The following is a 21,012-nucleotide window of genomic DNA, read 5'->3' on the forward strand; positions in this document are numbered from 1 at the left end:
GGAGGATGTCTAACTGTTGTCCCTCGATATTTGCAGGTGACTCTGGTTACCCCAACTTGTCATGGCTACTGACTCCAGTGAGGAATCCCTGAACAAGGGCAGAGGAACGCTACAATGAGGCACATGGGCGAACTAGGAGGATAATAGAGCGCACCTTCGGCCTCCTGAAGGCCAGATTCTGGTGCCTCCATCTGACAGGTGGCTCCCTATACTACTCACCGAAGAAGGTGTGCCAGATCATCATGGCCTGCTGTATGTTGCACAACCTGGCTTTGCAACGCGAGGTGCCTTTTCTGCAGGAGGATGGGCCTGATGCTGGTCTTGTGGCAGCTGTTGAGCCTGTGGACAGTGAAGAAGAGAAGGCAGAAGAAAAAGATTTAGACAACCAAAACAACATCATCATGCAATACTTCCAGTGAAACCCAGGTAAGAGGATAGAACTGCTTCCCACATCTCATACTATTGTAGGAATCAGCATAAGTCTGCCTTTTTCACTCTGTGTATGGACCCTGACTTGTCACTTTGGCTTTCCATTTCACAGATCTGGGTCCCAATTTGTGCCCTCTACTATGTTTACTCCTGACCTACAGCTGTGTAACATTGGTATGTGAACAAGTACATTGACATTGCTATAGTTCAGAGATGTTACAATTACACATTTGTGAAAGCACAGACTGACTCCAGATTGTTTGGTGATTCAAGGGTGTTTATATCTGTGCTAATAATTGGAAGGGGGTGTGAAATGGGCTGGGGTGATGGTGGAGGAATGTCCATGGCAGAGTCCAGTCTCTAGGTCTCACAGGTGCATTGTCCAATGGGGCATAGGAAGGGGAGAAATGGCAGTTTAAGGTGGACAGGGTGACAAAGTGGGAAAGAAGGGTGACATTCAGGAGGGTCTTATTTCCTGGTGGGGGTCTTGGCAATGTTCTCAGTCTTGTTCCTGGATCTCAGGGAACGTTTGCGGGGTGGTTCTCCTTCTGCAGGGGGTAGGGTGCTGGTGGCCTGCTGGTCCTGTGGCGGTGCCTCCTGTCCACTAGCGCTGGTGGAAGTTGAGGGCTGTTCATCGTCCAGGCTAGTGTCAGGGGCCCGTTTGTGTCCCACTGTGTCCCTCATGGTGTGGATAAGGTCGGCCAGCACCCCTGCAATGGTGACCAGGGTGTTGTTAATGGACTTCAAGTCCTCCTTGATCCCCAGGTACTGTTCCTCCTGGAGCCTCTGGGTCTCCTGAAACATGGCCAGTACCGTGCCCATGGTCTCCTGGGAATGGTGGTATGCTCCAGGATGTTGGAGAGTGCCTCGTGGAGTGTTGGTTCCCTGTGCCTGTCCTCCCCCTGTTGCACAGCAGTCCTCCCAGCTTCCCAGTTATCCTGTGCCTTTGTCCCCTGAACCGTGTGCCCACTGCCACTGACCCCAGGCCCCTGATTTTCTTGGTTTGGTGGGTTTGCCTGGGTTCCCTGTAGTGAGGACACACTGCTGATTGACGTGTCCTGAGGACAGAGGGATGGGCCCGCTGGGTGAGTGCTGTGCTGGTGTTTCCTGAAGGGGGAGGGTTTGTGGTGGCTAGTGACAGTGGCAGGGGAACCGACTGTCCAGAGGTCCCTGATTGGCCGGGCTGGTTATCTTGATCCAGGCGTACCGAGCTGCTGTCATCACTGTGGTCCTCTTCTGTGGGGGGACTGGATATGTCTGGCACCTCCTGTCCGGTGACGTTGGGTATGGATCCTGTTGGGTTGTAAATGCATAGTTTTAGTATCTGTGTGTGCCATCTTGTGCATTGGGTGAGGTACCCTCTACTCCTGTGCTTGCATTATTGTGTTTCCCCTTTTGTGATAGTTGGCCATGCTTTGGTGACGGTGGTCCATGCATAGGTGTTGCATGCAGGGCCTTGGTATTGAGATGTGTGGGTTGTGATAGTGGGACATATGTGAGATGATGGAGTGATGGGAGTGAGGTTAAGGGTGGGGGTATGTGATGGCATGCAGGTGGGGTGTGGGTGATATGGTAATAAAGATATGACTTACCAGAGTCCAGTCCTCCTGCTACTCCTGCAAGGCCCTCAGGATGCAGTATTGCCAAGACTTGCTCCTCCCATGTTGTGGGGGAGGAGGTGGAGGTCCACCCCCAGTCCTCTGTACAGCAATCTGGTGTCTTGATGCCACTGAACGCACCTTCACCCGTAGGTCGTTCCACCTCTTCCAGATATCATCCCGTGTTCTTTGATGCTGTCCCACTGCGTTGACCCTTTTGACGATTCTCCGCCATAGCTCCATCTTCCTAGCAATGGAGGTGTGCTGCACCTGTGATCCAAAAAGCTGTGGCTCTACCCGATTGATTTCCTCCACCATCACCCTGAGCTCCTCCTCTGAAAACCTGGGGTGTCTTTGAGGTGCAATGATGTGGTGTGGGTGATGTGTGAGGTGCTGTCTGTTGTGATGTGTGGGGGGATGTGTTGGTGTGTGTTGTTTAAGGTGCGTGGATGTTGTATGGGTGATGGTGTTTTGTGTCTGTGGATGCTGGTGTTGTGTTTGCTAATCTCTGTCTCTGTGCTTCTTCCAAAAAAATTGTTGTAAGGGTTTGTGGGTAATGTGGGTGTGTGTTTTATAGTGTTGTGGGTGTGGTGTGTGTATGTGTATCAGGTGTGTGTATTTTTAATTGTCCAATATAGTTGTGTTTTGTAAATGTGTGTGTATTTTGAGCACGGTGGTGTGTACAGCCAATGGATTACCGCAGTTGAAAGACTGCCGCGTTGATTCGTGGGTCGTGATAGTGTGGGCGTTTTCTTGTTGGCGTGACGGTGTAAGTTTTGGTATCAGCAGTTTATCACTGACCTTTGGTGTGGCGGACTTGAGTGGGTGTCTGTATTGTGGCAGATTCCGAGATGTGGGTCATATTACCTGTAGCAGAATTCCATCGCCGCAACGGTATGTTGGCGGTCTTCAGCACGGCTGAAAGCGGGATTTACCGCTAGGGTTGTAATGAGGGCCTCTGTCTTGGTAAGCAAATAGGAACTGCAAGGCTGCATTCTCATTCACAGCTCTCCATGCTAACTTCACCATGAAGTGCCTCTCAGATGAGCTCAGCATGAATGTTTGTTAAATAATAAAACATTGGCCTTTTAATGTCCACCAAGCGATGTAGAAAAACAATATTACTTAATCTGGGAAAAGAGTTATCTCCTTCGAGTACAAAACAAAGCAGCAGCATTGCTTTCCAGCATTTGTCCCTGAAAGTAACTATGCAGACTACAAAACAACAATGCCTGAATCAATGTGTGCATGGCATTTTCTCATGTTTTTAAAAAACATGTTCAAACTATCATCCCAGAAAGATGCCAAGTTAACAGAGAGAACTAAAATGGAGACAATAAATATGTGCAACCCCTGCAACACCAGAGCCAAAGTGATCTGTGTATCATCTTATATTGCATCAATCTGTAAGACTGTACAAACAAAGTCACAGTTCTATCAAAACCTAGGCCTGTAAAATATGTGTAGTGTGTGTGTTATCTCTTCTGTTTGAGAATGGTTGATATAAGGTCACACTAAATGATGAAAAGCTCTATTGTCAGAGGACTCCCACATATATATTGACTCTGTACAGTGAATGCTGGCTCTGCTGCCTCAGCCTGTACAATTGTTTTGGCCTGATTGAGAGTTCAGTTCAATCTTGAACTTGCAATATCTGTGTTACTTAATGGATTGCTCTCTTTCCTGATATTTGGAGACACAAAAACTATGTAACCTGAAGAGTAGCTCAGGTCTCAGAGATCTGAGTGTATATGATATGTATACTCTGCCGCTACTGTTGGCAATTTGATGAATATTTCTGCTGTCTTAGACAGGACACTGTACAATGTGTCTTGCCTGAATGATAGTTCTTCTGCATGAGGCTGCAAGATAACTTGAGATAATTTGTTGTTTGAGGTGTTAAACAATATGATCCACATGAACTAATAGATAGCACTGGTGGGTGAGACTGGAAGATATGTGTTGCGTGAGGTATAGTTCTGCTATGTGAAGACAGACTCAGAACAATTACAGACCCCACCGAAAAAAACTATGCCGCTTAAAGTTGGAAACTCTAAAATATGCATAGTCTATTTACAAAAGCTGATGTCAAAGTGCCTGTGGCAGCAAGATAAAGTTGTTTTGTTGCATAACTTTTCTGTCTGACACCCTGTTGTATCAGGTCACTAATGTAACTAAAGAGAATGCACTAGTGTATATGCCAATATTGTCAGTAATGAAAAATAGGAATCTAGCCTGTTCTGGAAGTGTTTAAGTCATCCCCCAAACAAAGGGCCTGTTTAAGATCTTGGCAGTATTACCGCCATTCGGCCGGGGTGGCGGACCTGAGTACTCCTTCAAGCCGACACAGTTCCAATCGGCGTACTAAGATGTGTTGCAGCAGAACTGCTGACCGCCTTGATGGAGTCATCTTCTTAGCCATCCATATTTAGATATTACAGTTCTGTAGGCGGATTGCTGATAGAGGGAGACAGTCATATGAACCAATGTACATTGTAAAATGGCAGTGGCAAGGGCAATAAGGCAAATAACACTCACACCATGGAAATTAGCCGCGTATATCCATCTGCATTACACAATACAATACAATACACAACTCACTACATAAACACCATGATCCATTGTCATTCCATCACAACACAACAAATGCATGCAGAAAACACACAATACCATACATCCTACAACAACATATGCACACTATTACCACAACACACATATACAACACAACCACAATTACCAGCACAGTGACACACAGTGACACACTCATTATTAGAAATGGGGTCTTTGGTTGTCAGTCACATTATCCCCTGTCCAAGCAAGGACCCACTTTCTAGTCAAGTAAGTCACACACAATCCAAATGATCCTGTGCCCACCCTCTGGTAGCTTGGCACTGAGCAGTCAGGCTTAACTTAGAAGGCAATGTGTAAAGTATTTGTGCAATAAATCATGCAATAACACAGTATAAACCCCTCAAAAATATACCACACAGGTTTAGAAAAACTGGAATATATATCTGGATAAAATGAGGTCAAAACCATCAATATTTGATAAGTAAATGTTGAAATATCACTTTAAAAAACATGATAAAAAGAGTCTCAAGTTCTTAAAAACAATAAGTGTCCCTTGCAAGCACAAAGTACCTGTTTTGCGTCTAAATTACCCACAAGGATCCACAGAGGAGGAGATGAGTAGAAAACTGGGAGGTGTGCGTCGGTTTCTGCGGGTACACACAGACGATGCGTCAATATTTTCTATGCAGCATGGGCCTGGCATCGATTTCCAGTGCACGGACTTGGATCCTCTTCAGTTTGCGGGGTATTTGTATGCTCCAGGGATGAAGCGGAGAAATCCTGGGCATGTGAAGCTAAGTCACAGGAGCTGCGTCGATCCGGTGGGCGATGCAGGGAAATTTCTGTCACACGGCGGGCGCTGTGTCAATTCTTCTCACAGGAAGTCTGGCTGTGTTGTTTTGGCTTGGCTATGCCTCCATCCAGAGGGCAGTGCGTCAATGTTCCAGTCGCAACACAGGTGCTGCATCAGTCTCCACTCGGGGAGCCGGGCTGTGTCGTTCCGGTTTGTCATGTGGTGATTTTCTCACTGCAATGCAGGCTGTGAGTCAATTCCAGCAGACTGTGCAACGATTTTTTCGCCGCACAAGGAGTTCTTTGCAGAAATTGAGTCTTTTTGGCCCTGGACTTAGAAAACAGGAGTCAAGCTCAATCCAAGCCCTTGGAGAGCACTTCTCAGCAGGGCCAGAGGGCAGCAAGGCAGCAGAGCAACAGCAAGGCAGTAGTCTTTTTCAGCAAAGCAGTCAGGTGAGTCCTTTGGGCAGCTTCTCTTGGCAGGTTTCAGGGTCTGGTTCAGAGCTCTTTTCCCAATAGGTATCTTGTCAAGAATTTTCCGAGTTGGTAGGGTCAGAGGCCCTGTTTAAATACCCAAATGTGCCTTTGTAGTGGGGGAGACTTCAAAGAGTGGCTTAGAAGTTCACAAGGTCCCCTTATAGTTCCATCCTGTCTGCCAGGGTCCCAGTAGGGGGTTTGGCAGTCCATTGTGTGAGGCCAGGCCACTGTCCTTTGACATCTAAGTGTAAGGCCCTCCACCCTCCCAGCCCAGGAAGACCCATTCAGTAAGCAGATGTGTGCAGAATGACTGAGCATCCAGTGTTTGGGGTTGTCTGAGTCAAATGCACAAGGGAGCAGTCAACTAACCCTGTGAGATGTGGATTGTAAGAAGGACTTAAGTGCAGAGAAATGCTCACTTTCTAAAAGTGACATTTCTAAAATGGCAATATTAAATCCAACTTCACCAGTCAGCAGGATTTCCTATTACCATTCTGGCCATACTAAATATAAACTTGTTACTCCTTTCAGATCAGACTCTACCACTCAAACAGTATATGAGGGTAGCCCTAATGTTAGCCAATGAAAGGAGCAGGCATCACAGCAATGTAAAACAAATTGAGGAGTTTTACACTACCAGGACATTTAAACAACACAGGTGCATGTCCTGCTTTTCCCTACATATCACCCTGCCCAATGGGTTACCTAGGGCCTACCTTAGGGGTGACTTATATGTAGTAAAAGTGGAGTTTAAGGCTTAGCAAGCACTTTTAAATGCCATTTCGAATTGGCAGTAAAACTGCACAGACAGGCCTTGCAATGGCAGGCCTGAGACATGGTTAAGGGGCTACTTATGTGGGTGGCACAACCAGTGCTGCAGGCCCACAAGTAGCATTTAATCTACAGGCTCTGGGCACATGTAGTGCACTTTACTAGGGACTTATAAGTAAATTAAATAAGCCAATTAGGTATGAACCAATGTCACCATGTTTAAAGGGAGAGAGCAGATGCACTTTAGCACTGATTAGCAGTGGTAACATGTGCAGAGTCCTAAAACCAGCAAAAACAGTGTCCAAAATGTTAGGGGTGACTACCGAAAGGCTGTCAGGTCTAACACTCATCAACACACCTTCACCAAAAAGAAGAACTACACATATCACAACAATGACCTAAACAAAACAACACTCACCTGAATGTTGCACACAGCAACTCAACACACAACCAAACATAACCCACAAACATCAGACCCACATGCAAGTGACACACACACAGACACAACCATTTCACCCACTCAATCTCCCCCTACCTCAAACAGCCAAACCACCCACATACACACAACACACACCTGAAAGCACACTATGACACTTTCAGGTCCCATTGCAAAGTACCCACATGGACATAGTTAAAAGTTGTGATGTCATTTTTATTTTGGAGCAAACATTCTTTTGGTAATGAATACTTAACAATTAGTGTCATGTACAGGTGTGTCCCCAGGTGTGTTCCCATTAACGCCTAGAATGACTATTTTACAGACATGTGCATGTCACAAGTTCTGTTTTTTAAATACTACTGAGTCGTATATTTCTGAAGTGGTCCCAAGGTAACCTGAAGTGACCAACCAATGTGTATAAGTACTGTGGAATGCTTACCTTTGAGTCAGGTGACAACGGGTTCATGTGTCCTCTGTGGTCCAATGGCAGCAGCAACAGCAGGTCTAGTCCAGTTGTGTCCAGTCAAAAACAGAAGTGGAAACAGGAAAAAAGGTACGTCATTTCCCTTCCGATCTGCCAACTCAGGTGAGGAGGTAACACTGCCACAGTTGCCTTGGTGGGAAGGCACACCGTGATTGGTTTGGCAGGAACAGTGGCTGGAGTCACACTGCCAGACACTATTTCCAGAGGGGCCATTGATGCAGGTGTTGACTCCTGGTGGCTTCGGAAGGACTCTGGTGGTCATTTAGTCTATGGTGATACCAACCTATAAATAGGCTGAGTGGACAGTTTTTCTGATGGAAAACCAATCGAGGGACCCTTACCATCAAGATGTAAATCATGCCCTAAGAGTTGCTGTATGATTTTCTCTGGCCCTTTTGAATAATGATGCTGAGGTATGAGTAGAAGAAGGTTCGAGTTATGTAGCATGATAATTCAGTTTCATCAACTCTCCCATTTCCTTGCATACAATAAAACAGCAGGTCTTAGTCTTACTTAATCTCCATCTATGTTGTTTTCTCTTTCAAAATGATTACCATCTCCATTCTTTCAGAATTATCTCATATGTCTGACACTTCATGGCCTCCGGCTTCTACCACCAAATATAAAGTACCTTTGCCATTTAACCCACAAAACACTCTGGGGTCACAATTTGCCTGTCCATGGTTGTTAATTGTGCATGCTTTGTTGTCTTGGGACTTGGATAAAATGATAATTTGGATAAAGTCCTGTGTAGAATATACTAGTTCTCCCTCTGCAGTGTAGATCATTGAAGTCCTGATATTCTTCCCATAAGTCTTAGCTGCACTTTAAATAACTTTGGGAATGTGAAGGTTCTCTTCGGCACAGAAATCAATAGCTCTTGAATCTATAAACAAAAATAACAAACAAAATTTCAGGTTAGACCCAGGAAGTGAAAACAAGTTAAGATGATAGGGTCTTCTTTCAGAGATGTCAGTCCTACAGATTGCTCAGTGCTAAAGGTACAATAGACCATCTTTTCACCTATCAGAATCAATTCCTGCTATTCTCATAAAAGAAACTGTAACGCATATTTACTAAAATATAGCATGAGGCAGTGCATCATTTGTTTAGTAGTAGCTGTGTTTTGACATTCCATTTTGTACTTAATCTTTGTTATTATGAATGGGTTATGAATGGATGAAAGTTTACAATTACCAACATGTAATGTAAGAATTTGGGTTAGAATTTGGAACTGTAGTGATCCACCTTAAGTAATAACCACAATCATTGTGAGGGTAAACCACTAATATCACTAAATTTCATGAGGCCAACCCCATGGTATGTGTGCCAGGCAGGCTTATCTTAGAGGTAATGCATAAAGTATTCCTGTAGTACCAAAACAGTGATTAAGTTAACAAACAAAACAATACAAATCCCAAACCAATTTGAAATACTTGAGTACATTTTAATAAATAAAATAACTCTGAAATGAAAAAAAATCCATTAAAGGGAACCAAATACATAATTTCTTAATGTTTTAAATGAAGACATTGCCAAAAGTGTTAAACACCAACTGTGGTCAGCTGGCCATGGTAAACCAGGGTCTAGAAGCGATTTGAGTCTGAACACTATGGAGCATAGGTCTGATACAAGGATCTGATATTTACATAATAGAAATGTTACTAAAGTTCTATTTTTGTGACTACATAACACTTAAGATCAACTACAAAATGTAGGTTTGGTTGCATTTCTATTTTGGCAAAGTTAGCTTATATGATACTGATAGTGATGTGTACCTTCATTTCTAACCACCATATTTTTTTCAGTAATGGAAAGCAGAATTCACAAAACTATTGAATATTTTTGAAACGTTTTAAACAAAAAGTAAAAAATATGATTTAATTGTTCAGAAATATTTGTTCCTGTCTACAAATGCACTCAAAGCACAGATGGGTAGCATCTTATTCTACTTAATGCACAGGATTAGGCAAAATATTGAAAGAGTTCTCTTTGCACAACCTTTTCTGCTCCTTTGAATGTCTGATTCCAAAGAGTTTTTTGGAAATTAAAATGTATTACTATTTGGAAGTCCTGAAAAATTCATATATAACCATTGGATGCAACAGGTTTAGTGAAAACTGCAGAATGTTTGTTCTTGTATTTGGGTATATGATATTCCTTTTAAATAAAGCTCATTTGATATGCAGTATTGAACACAGGAATTCAAAATCCCTCCCTGTCCTCACATTCATATTTCTTTTCAGTGGACCAGGCTAGCCAAGTATCATCCCAGCATGACCTGTCCCTAGGAAGTAAATCCTCACTGAAAGAAGATACCATCCATTTGACACCACCAGTGAGGACAAAGAAGTCACCGTATGCAAGGTAAGTACAAAGGGAGATAAACCATGTCTGTAACCAAAAGACTTCAGACAGAGGCTAAAGAATGAATTAGGGGAGTGGAGAATATGGACATTACCAACAAGTAGGACACAGAGTTTGGTACTCCTCCTAGTCTTTCTCAAGACCACCTATTGGTGTCTGAAGAACAGATTCCATCATCAACTGTGCCTTCACCCACCTCCTCCTCCTTTACTCCAGAGGACACAATATCATCAGTGCTTCCAATTGAAAAATCTCCTCCTCCCAGTGCCCACACGCATCAACTCCAGCAGGGGCATTTTAGACCCCCAGGGCCTACAGCCCTCTTGTGCAGTCTACTACCTCCCACCAGATTATGTGACCTAGGCAGCTCTCAAGGAGACCCTGAAGACAATAGGAGAGGTTCAGAGAGTGATCTCTCTAGCTATTCGGGACACAGTTGCAGAGGTCAAGATACTCTGAGAGATAGGACAGCCACAAGCTTTATGCGGCATTATGACTTTAATAGCAGGACATAAGTTGCATCTTGTTAGAAATGGGGTCTTTGGTTGGCAGTCAGGTTACCCTGTGTCCAAGCAAGGACCCTTACTCTAGTCAGGGTAAGTCACACACAATCCAAATTATCCTGTGCCCACCCTCTGGTAGCTTGGCACTGAGCAGTCAGGCTTAACTTAGAAGGCAATGTGTAAAGTATTTGTGCAATAAATCATACAATAACACAATATAGCACCACAAAAATACACCACACAGTGTTTAGAAAAATATATAATATTTATCTGGGTATTTGTAGGTCAAAACGATAAAAGATGCAATAAGAAATTTGTAGAGATATCACTGAAAAGTGATATGAAGTGTCTTAAGTCTTTAAAAAGCAAACAAAGTCTCTTCCAAGCACAAAGTACCTGGTTGGGAGTGGAAAATCTCTGCAAAGGGCCGAAGAGGAGGAGATGCGTGGAAAAATGGTGTGTGCGTCGGTTTCGCCTTTCACACACGGACTTGCGTCGTTATTTTTCACGTGGGGAAGACGTGCGTCTCCTTCTGTGGGTCGCGGGATTACCAGATGTCCCGGGGTCTGTGCGTGGAATCCTGTGCTTGTTATCCAGCTGCGTGTTGTTCCGGTGGGCTGTGCATGGAATTTTCTCCCTCACGGCAGACGTTGCGTCGATTTCCTCTCTGGAAGTCGGGTGGCGTTGTCCAGGCGGGCCGTGCGTCGAAGTTCCGCTCGCACCGCAGGCGTCGCGTCAATCTTTTCCTTGCGGGGTCAAGCGGCGTCTTTCCGGATCAGCGTGCGTTGAATTTTTCACCGCAGAGCAAGCTGTGCGTCGATTTTTTCAGCGCACAAGGCATCCAGTTGAAAGAAAGAAGTCTTTTTGGTCCTGAGACTTCAGGAAACAGGAGGCAAGCTCTATCCAAGCCCTTGGAGAGCACTTCTGCAGCAAGACAAGAGTTCAGCAAGGCAGCAGGCCAACAGCAAGGCAGCAGTCCTTTGTAGAAAGCAGTCAGGTGAGTCCTTTGAGCAGCCAGGCAGTTCTTCTTGGCAGGATGCAGGTTCTGGTTCAGGTTTCTTCTCCAGCAAGTGTCTGAGGTAGTAGGGCAGAGGCCCTGTTTTATACCTAAATGCGCCTTTGAAGTGGGGGAGACTTCAAAGAGTGGCTTATTAGTGCACCAGGTCCCCTTTCAGTTCAATCCTGTCTGCCAGGGTCCCAATAGGGGTTGTGGCAGTCCTTTGTGTCAGAGCAGGCCCTCCACCCTCCCAGCCCAGGAAGACCCATTCAAAATGCAGATGTATGCAAGTGAGGCTGAGTACCCTGTGTTTGGGGTGTGTCTGAGTGAATGCACAAGGAGCTGTCCACTAAACCCATCCAGACGTGGATTGTAAGGCACAGAAAGATTTAAGTTCTAAGAAATGCTCACTTTCTAAAAGTGGCATTTCTAGAATAGTAATATTAAATCTAACTTCACCAGTCAGCAGGATTTTGTAATACCATTCTGGCAATACTAAATATGACCTTCCTGCTCCTTTCAGATCAGCGCTACCACTTCAATAATGTATGAGGGCAGCCCCAATGTTAGCCTATGAAGGGAGCAGGCCTCACAGTAGTGTAAAAACGAATTTAGGAGTTTTACACTACCAGGACATGTAAACTACACAGGTACCTGTCCTGCCTTTTACCCACACAGCACCCTGCTCTAGGCGTTACCTAGGGCACACATTAGAGGTGACTTATGTGTAGAAAAAGGGGAGGTTTAGGCTTGGCAAGTACTTTTAAATGCCAAGTCGAATTGGCAGTGACACTGCACACACAGGCCTTGCAATGGCAGGCCTGGGACAAGGTAAAGGGGCTACTTGAGTGGGTGGCACAACCAGTGCTGCAGGCCCACTAGTAGCATTTAATCTACAGGCCCTAGGCACATACAGTGCACATTACTAGAGACTTATAAGTAGATTAAATAGTCCAATTGGGTATGATCCAAAGTTACCATGTTTAAAGGGAGAGAGCATATGCACTTTAGCACTGGTTAGCAGTGGTAAAGTGTGCAGAGTCTAAAAGCCAGCAAAAACAGAGTCCAAAAAGGGGAGGCAGGCAGGCAAAAAGTTAGGGGTGACCACCCTAAGGCATGTCAGGTCTAACACATCTGCATCCCAATCTGTCCCAACTACTGTTGTCCCGTTTCATAGCTCTTCTTTCATTCTTGTTTTTCCTGCTTCCTTTGCTCTATCCTCTTGCCATGGGATGTCTAATCTCACCATAGCCAGTCATTTAATGTCTGTATTGGAAAAGGACTTCACCAGCATTGTATTGAAGAAAAAGAGTGAGAATGTCCAGGAGCCTTAGCACCCAAGTCAAGAGCATGACTATAAAATCCCCTTTCGCTTTGGGTTACACTTTATTTTATTTTATGACAATGAATTGTTATTTTTGAACTGTGCATGAACTTGTTATTTCAATTGATCCCATCTGCATATAGACTACTTACCTTTATATTTCATGGTATTTTGTTATTATTTGCCCTCCCCCCTACAAGTTTACTCTTACCCTCTGTATCAGTGATTCCCAACCTGTGGTCCGCGGACCCCCAGGGGTCTGTGACACATTCCCAGGTGGTCCGCAGGCCTGGGCTGGGAGAAAGACATTTCTCCAGTGGAGCCTCTGACAAACATGTGCGTCCTGTTTTTATATTTATTACTTCCTTTGTTCAGCAGTTTTAAAAGCACTGCAAAGCTCGTGTACAACAAAAATAAAAGTGTCAAGAGAACTCTATTGATTAATGTACCTGCTGGAAAGGAATGAGAGTTTTGGGCAGTGGCAGTTTTGACTCAAAGGTAGCGCAGACGGTTAATAAAGAACGTGTATCATGCAAAGAACAGTATTTTATAAACATGGCACAGTGGGTTACTGCTTTTGTCACAGGGATTCTTTTATTACTGTGCAGTTCATAATAATAATCTAGTACAGTGAGCTATGAACTGCTGTTAAAGAGTTACATGCAAACCACATGGCACAAATTAGAAAGTTGTTTTTCCCTAGTCTTTCATTTTCCTTCTGCTGCTAAAAAAGTTTTGTTTCTGTAGAAATACAGTCTTATTACAAACGTCCTCGCTAATCACTGTGCTGTGTTCTCAATCCTAAGTTTGTGCTGCGCCAGACCAAGCACTGTTAGAAAATGCCTGCCAGTGTGGATGACATGTGAATCTTATCCTTGTAGTCCCCTGTAAAGTGCCCTGACACCCTACAGTGGTATAAGAGGTGCTTTACAACAAATTAAGTACATGTGACGGAGAGGCTAGGGAGAGATGAGAGGGCCCCTATGGTTTACTTCCTTTCCCCATCACTCATTTATGTGAAAAAGCTTTCTCAGATCTTACATACCTAAAAAATATCAAAACCGAAACCTCTCCGGAAATGTAGAATCTGACCTGAGGATTCACCTTTCCTAAATAAAACCAAACAATGAATAGGTAGTCGCTGAGATGCAGCAACAACCTTCCCAATAAAATGTTTTGAATTTTGCATATTTTTTTCAATATAAAAAGAATTATGGGGGTCATTCCAAGCTTAGCGGGCGGCGGGAGCCGCCCGCCACGCGAGAACCGCCAGAAGACCGTACCGCGGTCAAAAGACTGCGGCGGTCATTCTGGGTTTCCCACTGGGCTGGCGGGCGACCGCCAAAAGGCCGCCCGCCAGCCCAGCGGGAAACACCCTTCCACGAGGAAGCCGGCTCCGAATGGAGCTGGCGGAGTAGAAGGGGTGCGACGGGTGCAGTAGCACCTGTCGCGAATTTCAGTGTCTGCTAAGCAGACACTGAAATTCTAAGTGGGGCCCTCTTACGGGGGCCCCTGCAGTGCCCATGCCATTGGCATGGGCACTGCAGGGCCCCCAGGGGCCCCACGACACCCCATACCGCCATCCTGTTCCTCGCGGCCGAAACCGCCAGGAACAGGATGGCGGTATGGGGGTCGGAATACCGCCATTGAGGATTCCCCTGGGCAGCGGAAAGCCGGCGGTACACCGCCGACTTTCCGTTTCTGGCCGCGGCTGTACCGCCGCGGTCAGAATGCCCAAAGGAGCACCGCCAGCCTGTTGGCGGTGCTCCCGCGGACCACGGCCCTGGCGGTTTTTACCGCCAGGGTCAGAATGACCGCCTATATCTTTAGTAATTTGAGTATTTGTTTGGTGTGTACTTGTTATATTTTTTGCAAATTATTATTTTAATGTTTGAAATTTAAATCGTACAAATTGCTAGGGGTCCCCGGCTTCCAGTAATGATTAATTGGGGGTCCTCATGAGTCAAAAGGTTGGGAAACACTGCTCTGCATTAAGACTCAATGTTATCTATTTTTGCCTATTCAGAAGGACAGTCTATATTTTCTCCGTAAATTTAGATGTTAGTGAATAACTATAGTTAGAGGTATATAGAAAATAAGTAAATATTTTAAATTATTAATGTCCTTCCTGGAGTTTTACAGCATTTGCAGATTAATGCATTGTATGTCCGGCCAAAAAAACGTTTAGTTGTTGAGAAAATGCATACAATCTAATATTGCCATTTTTATATCCACATTATAAACATTAAGGTCAAAATTTGGCTATAATTCTAAGACATTTCCAAACACATTGTAATGTGCAGTGTTAAGGGTTTATATACAAAGTGATAGAAATTACCTATAGTGTAATAGTGTCATTGATAGCAAAAAGACATATCTGTGTGTAGTTGTGATGCATTGCAAGACCTGTCCTGTGTGTTGCCCTGCTGCACTTATGAAAGCTCCAACCTCAGCTAAATCAACCAACATACTTAAAAGACTGGGTGTATGAAAAGAGTATACATAAAATAAATATATAAGCAATACATCGAGGTATTTTTACAGTATGAGTTAAAGAGTGTTTTTGAGTATGTCTGTGGAGTGTGTCTACCAATATAGGTATGGTTGGAGGACAGATAGGGGTGAGGGATTCTAGGTTTGCTTTTAGTGTGAATCAGAGAGAGGGAGGGAGAGAGAGAGAGAGACAGAGAGAGAGAGAGAGAGAGAGAGAGAGAGAGAGAGAGAGAGAAGAGAGCAAGAGAGAGAAATTGGTTTAAAACATGACCTAGCACCACATTAGTGGTGTGAAAAAAAGGGAACCCATATAGCAGGTGGTGGTGCATTGTACAGAGGACAATCTCTTCGAAGTGGGTTAGATGAAGACAGGATCCGGGTGGCTCTCAAGAAAGAGCTTGTCCCAGTAAGTCCTAGAAAACTTCTCCTTCACCCTACTCCTCCCATTTTAATTTTTTTTTAAATATCCCCAAGCACGAGTCTGCCACCTCCTGCTGTAAGGCTGCTTTCTGTGGTCCACTAATGGTACACTGAGGTAGACAATGTCATTTTTTATGTTATGTGTCATGACAAATTTTACTACAAGGTTTGTCTCCTCATCAGTGAAATCTACTTTCATCTTGACAAGTGGGTCTTCAAACTTTAAGTATTCTGCTGTGGCTGCAGGAGTTGAAAGTAGGGGTGGTCATAACTTGTATAATTCTCTCTAGCATAAATGCTTGTAATTACAGCGAATTTACTCATACATATGCGCAATTACTTAAGAAGCTTAATCAGGTTTTTAGTGCTATTTTCTTAGTGCAAAATGCATCTTTGCATCCAAAGTGGGCCCAAGGATGCATTTTGTGCTAGGAAAAGAACACTAAGGCCCAAATTTATACTTTAGTTGCGGAGCATGTGAATGACGTTAATATGAAAATTAACCTAATGGTAGAAATATAATAGGTAAGCAAGCAATATATTGAAAAGAACTGCATCATTTTTCAATGGTGTTCTATGGTATTCAATAAATGAAAGCATGAAATGATTAAAATAATATTTAGTAAAACAACCCTTTCTTTCTAGACCCTTACTAAACCTTCTTATCACCAATGTCCCACATGGGTGTTTTAGGAACACTTTAATAGGTGCTTAGAAAAAGTCACTGCGTATAAAGACATTCTAAACTACTGATAAAAGTACAGTAAAGGATTGACTCCATGACCCATGTACTTCAGCTAAGATATTTGCAATATATAACTTGAATGAAGGTCCCAGTGTGAGGTGAAGTTTTCGCTCCCTGAAGATGTGCCTTTATCAGGCTTAAATACCCTTTTCTGGTTATTAGAAAAAGGTTAGACATCTGGATTAATGATGTCAAATTCTATCATTAGGATACAAATTCTATTAGAAATTTTAAAAAATCTGCTGCTTATTATAATCTACATTTATACTTGATATTTTCAACATATCGGAAAGCAAACGTGATATGATAAATATGCATAAATAATACTGAATGTAATATGTGTTTATAGATTCAAAATATGCACACAAATACATAAATAAATGAAATACAGACTTGGCATATAACAGAAGTAGAAAATGCAAAGCATATGTAAGACTTATACCCAAAATCCCATGCCTAGGCAATTTGGATGCTGGATGTGTTCTGTACAGTACATCATATGTGCAATGTGTGAACTCTATGGAGAAACAAATATATTTCTCTAACTTTGTATCTGCCTCTAGCAAGCATTATTTTTTAATAAAATCCCAGCTTGAAAATGTTAGTATATCGGGCTTTGTATCAAAAACATTGATGCTTGCACTGGAACTTCCAAGTATCACCCATTTAACACCCACTGGATATAAAATGGTGCAACGCATGCCACAACGCTATGTCTAGTAGATAAATAGTACTTTTCCAGTGCAAACGAAGCATTGATCTTGAAAGTAAATACTATTTAAAGACTTTCCTCTACTTTGTGCGAGTTTGAGTGATTTTGGAGAAGTATAATGTCCTGATAAATTTGCCCCATAGTACTTTTTGACTCCCTGATGGACTAACATAGTTTGGGGTGGGCAAATGCCATGCTCAAGAAAGAAATTACAACTCTGGTTAATTTGAACCCTTAAAGTCACTAAGCTAACCTGAGCGCAACCTCCTAGTATCTACAAACAAAGAGCAGGCAAGCTTATCCCACGATGAATTAGAAAAATAGAGTAAACTGTATATACAAATGATCCCAACATGACAAATATACATTAAGGAATATCAGAGATATTATTTTGTTTATATTTTAAATAGAAGTAACACCAACGAAAAATAAAGCACTAATGATAGTCAAAGGATGTAGTAGGCCGAACCTAGACACAATTGCAGACTGACCTCAATGGAGTGTGTTTTGGATGCACCCAAGAGGTTCATCCCTGTCAAAGATTTTACCTTCTGACTTAGGGCCTGATTTGGATCTTGGTGGAATTGGTCCCGCTATAGTTTTTCAGTCGGTTAATCTGTCTGCCAAATAGATGGTCCGACCGCTTTATTGTGATGCTAGTGATGGTCCGACCACTTTATTGTGATGCTGGTGAGCCCATAGAGGAAAGTCCATCAGTGACCCATGGTAACTGCCAGAATTGTACACCTGCTTCGATGGCACGATAGGCAAACGTGTCTGTTGGTGGGACCACATCCAGTGTTCTGCTGTTGAAATTATTCTCATCTTTCTAGTAATTTTGGCTCCCATGCTTACTTTTGTTTGTCCATGATACCAACTCACCAATGTGATATTTGGAACATCCACTATATCACAAGTCCATTTTCTGCTATGTCACCAGTAATTGGGCCAGTGGAACCTTCTTCACAACCGTGATGGAGCATTACACCTGGCACAATCATAAGTGGAGGCATGATTGGTATAACTGCTGCTTATAATATCAAACAGAGTAATGTACTATTTTCTTTGAGGCAGCCATGTGTCTGCACAAAACAGTCCTTTCGTAGTGATCAGAAACATAGTGGTATCATATTAAAAAAAATATACAAATCACAACATACACCTTGGTCAAAACATACACCTTCCAGAACTCTTCTAATACACTAAACATAAGTCAAACTTTATGTTGATGCCATAATTTGTTCCCATTGTCTGGCTTTTAGATACTTTGGGCCTCATTTACGAGGCCCTATTGGCACACGGCGCCATCAGAGCATCATTTTTTTGATGGTCTGTTGGTGGAGTGTTCCATCCCATATTTACAAAGCTGTGCAAAGCCACCTTGCATGGCATTTCGTGGATTGTAAATATGGGCCTGCATGAAAGGAGTTTTCTATGGGTGTTGCTGTGAGTGTTCCCATGCAGCACCCATGGAACATTAAGAAATCTGACACATTCCCAGATTTACAAGTCTGGGAATGCGTCAGATTCCTACGCCGCCTCAGAGGTATTCTGCATCACACATAGAAAGAGGAAAACAACATTCCTGATTGTTTTTCTGCAGGAAGGTGTCCCTTACTGCACAAAAGCAATCATCCCCACAATGCAGGCATCCTTGCACCATGATGCAAGGGCACCTGCATTGACACTATGCAGCAATGTGTGCTCCAGCGCAGGGGGAGAGGAAAGAAATGTACCGTATCTTATACAGTGGGTATGGGTTTTCGGGTGGCAAGGGAATTTTAATGGTTTAGGGTGGATATGTATTTTTGGGTGACAAGGGTAATGTTAGGGAGGGTGGGAATGCGTTTGTGGCTGGAAAGGGGTTTTCAAGGTTGTTCCTTCCTGCACAAAAACAATCATCTCCCCAATGGTGGCTTCCTTGCATCATGTTGTAAGAGTGCCTGCATTGGAGCTAGGCAGCAATTTGAGTACCAGCGCAAGGGGAGAGGACAGACATGTGCCGTATCTTGTAGATACAGAGCATTTCTGCTCTTTCCAGATGGTGCCGGGTGGCACAGCAAGACACTTGCTGTGTTGCCCAGCTCCATGGGGCTTGTACTTAAACCCCATTATCTTTCATAAAATGGATCATCTGCTGTTGTCAATTAGATGAAGCAATACACGCTATGGAACAACTGGGTCCCGTATCGCACACCCACAGTGCACTGACAGTCAGTTATGGTGGAGCATTGCTTATAGCAGAGCATTGCTTCCAGATTGTGCGCCTTCAATGTTCTGCTGACTTCCGTGGGATGGTAGCCTGATACTGGAAACAATGCACATGTCGTAGTGACGTATTGCCGCCTAACCAATTGTAGTCAGCGTCATCCAGTTGCTAGGAGATGAAGCCCAACTTACAAAGCCTGTCACATACATCACAATGATGCACTGACTTTTTGACTTGTAACATCTAACCATGTTTCAGGATTCTGCCTCTCTCAGTTACCTAGGGTTAATGTGTGACTTACAACGTCTCCTGGCATGCTTCACCACCAACTGCAAGGCCCATGAGGCAATCCAAGACCCAACTGCAGGGCCCACAAGATAATTCAGGCACCCTTGCTTCACGCTCCACCACCGTGCAGGTCCCAGGGGACAATCCAGACAGCAAGCATGTACCACAGCTGACAACTGGGCTCAGGGATCATGTGCCAGTGATCTTGGCCAATCAACGTTTAGAATTAGAGTTAAGAGGGTCCTCTTAAACATATTTTGTTTGAAGGTAGAACTCACGGATTTAAAAGAAAGCGACCTGTTGAATTGAGTGTTGATGTCTCCACCATATGATTTAATTCTGAGTTGAAAGGAAAAAAAAGCAAGATGAGATGGGAAGTATCAAGCACATCCCTCATCACCAAATGTGTCTTGAAAATGCGTAGACTAGTCAAGCTGAGGTATCTCCAGGTTATTGTGTAAAGCATCACCAGTGACCTTCAAGTCCCAGCAACTGACTCACTTGAATTATGAAAAATCACCATGGCATGCTGCACAACATAGCCCTGCAACAGAACATCCCATACATTGCAGAGGATGATGACCATGATGAGCCTCCGGATGAGGATATTGTAATGCCAAATGAAGATGACAGTGGTAAAGAGGAAGGAATTGATGTACATCAATATGTTATTGACAACTTCTTCACACGAGTGAAAGTATATCTTTAAATATTGTTAAATATTGTTACATTAAATGTCAAATCAACTTTTAATATCATGAGTATAAAGGTCTGTGCTGGACATTTTTAGGAATGGCGAGTTGTGGAAATTCCACGGCAAAATTGTTTGTAGTTTAAACGTTTTGATGCATTGACTACTGTGTTCATTTACATTGTTTATCTTTGATTGATCTTAGCAAATGTGTCCTCAAAATAAATAATTTGTGATGTGTCTGTTTTGTCATGTAATATAAATACTCCTTTGTTGTTATCCTGTTTTAGGTTTCTTCACAATGTCATCTTCATTTGGACATTTCAAAATTGTGACATTTGTAGTTACATGTTGCTGTTGCAAAGTACGAAGGGAACATGGGCTGATCCTGTGAAAGACCTCACGTTGGATTTACATAGGTTGTACAAATACAACTTGCACATTGATTCAATATATGTTTGCGAGGTTGCAGTAGACTTGTTTGCTGTTGAATGTTGCCACCAAGCCACTATGTGCTGCTTAAATTGCTTTAACCATGTGTAAGTAGACTAATACTATTTTCTTGTACATCGGCAAAATCCTAATTTTGTTCTAAGTGTATGAAGCTGTTGATGTGTGTCGTCAATTTAAAACAAACTTTTTATAGGACACCTGTTAGAAATAGTGTCTCTGGTTGGCAGTCAGTTTACATCCTGTCTAAGT

The sequence above is a fragment of the Pleurodeles waltl genome, chromosome 5 (assembly GCF_031143425.1).
Source record: "Pleurodeles waltl isolate 20211129_DDA chromosome 5, aPleWal1.hap1.20221129, whole genome shotgun sequence".
In the NCBI taxonomy this organism is placed as follows: domain Eukaryota; kingdom Metazoa; phylum Chordata; class Amphibia; order Caudata; family Salamandridae; genus Pleurodeles; species Pleurodeles waltl.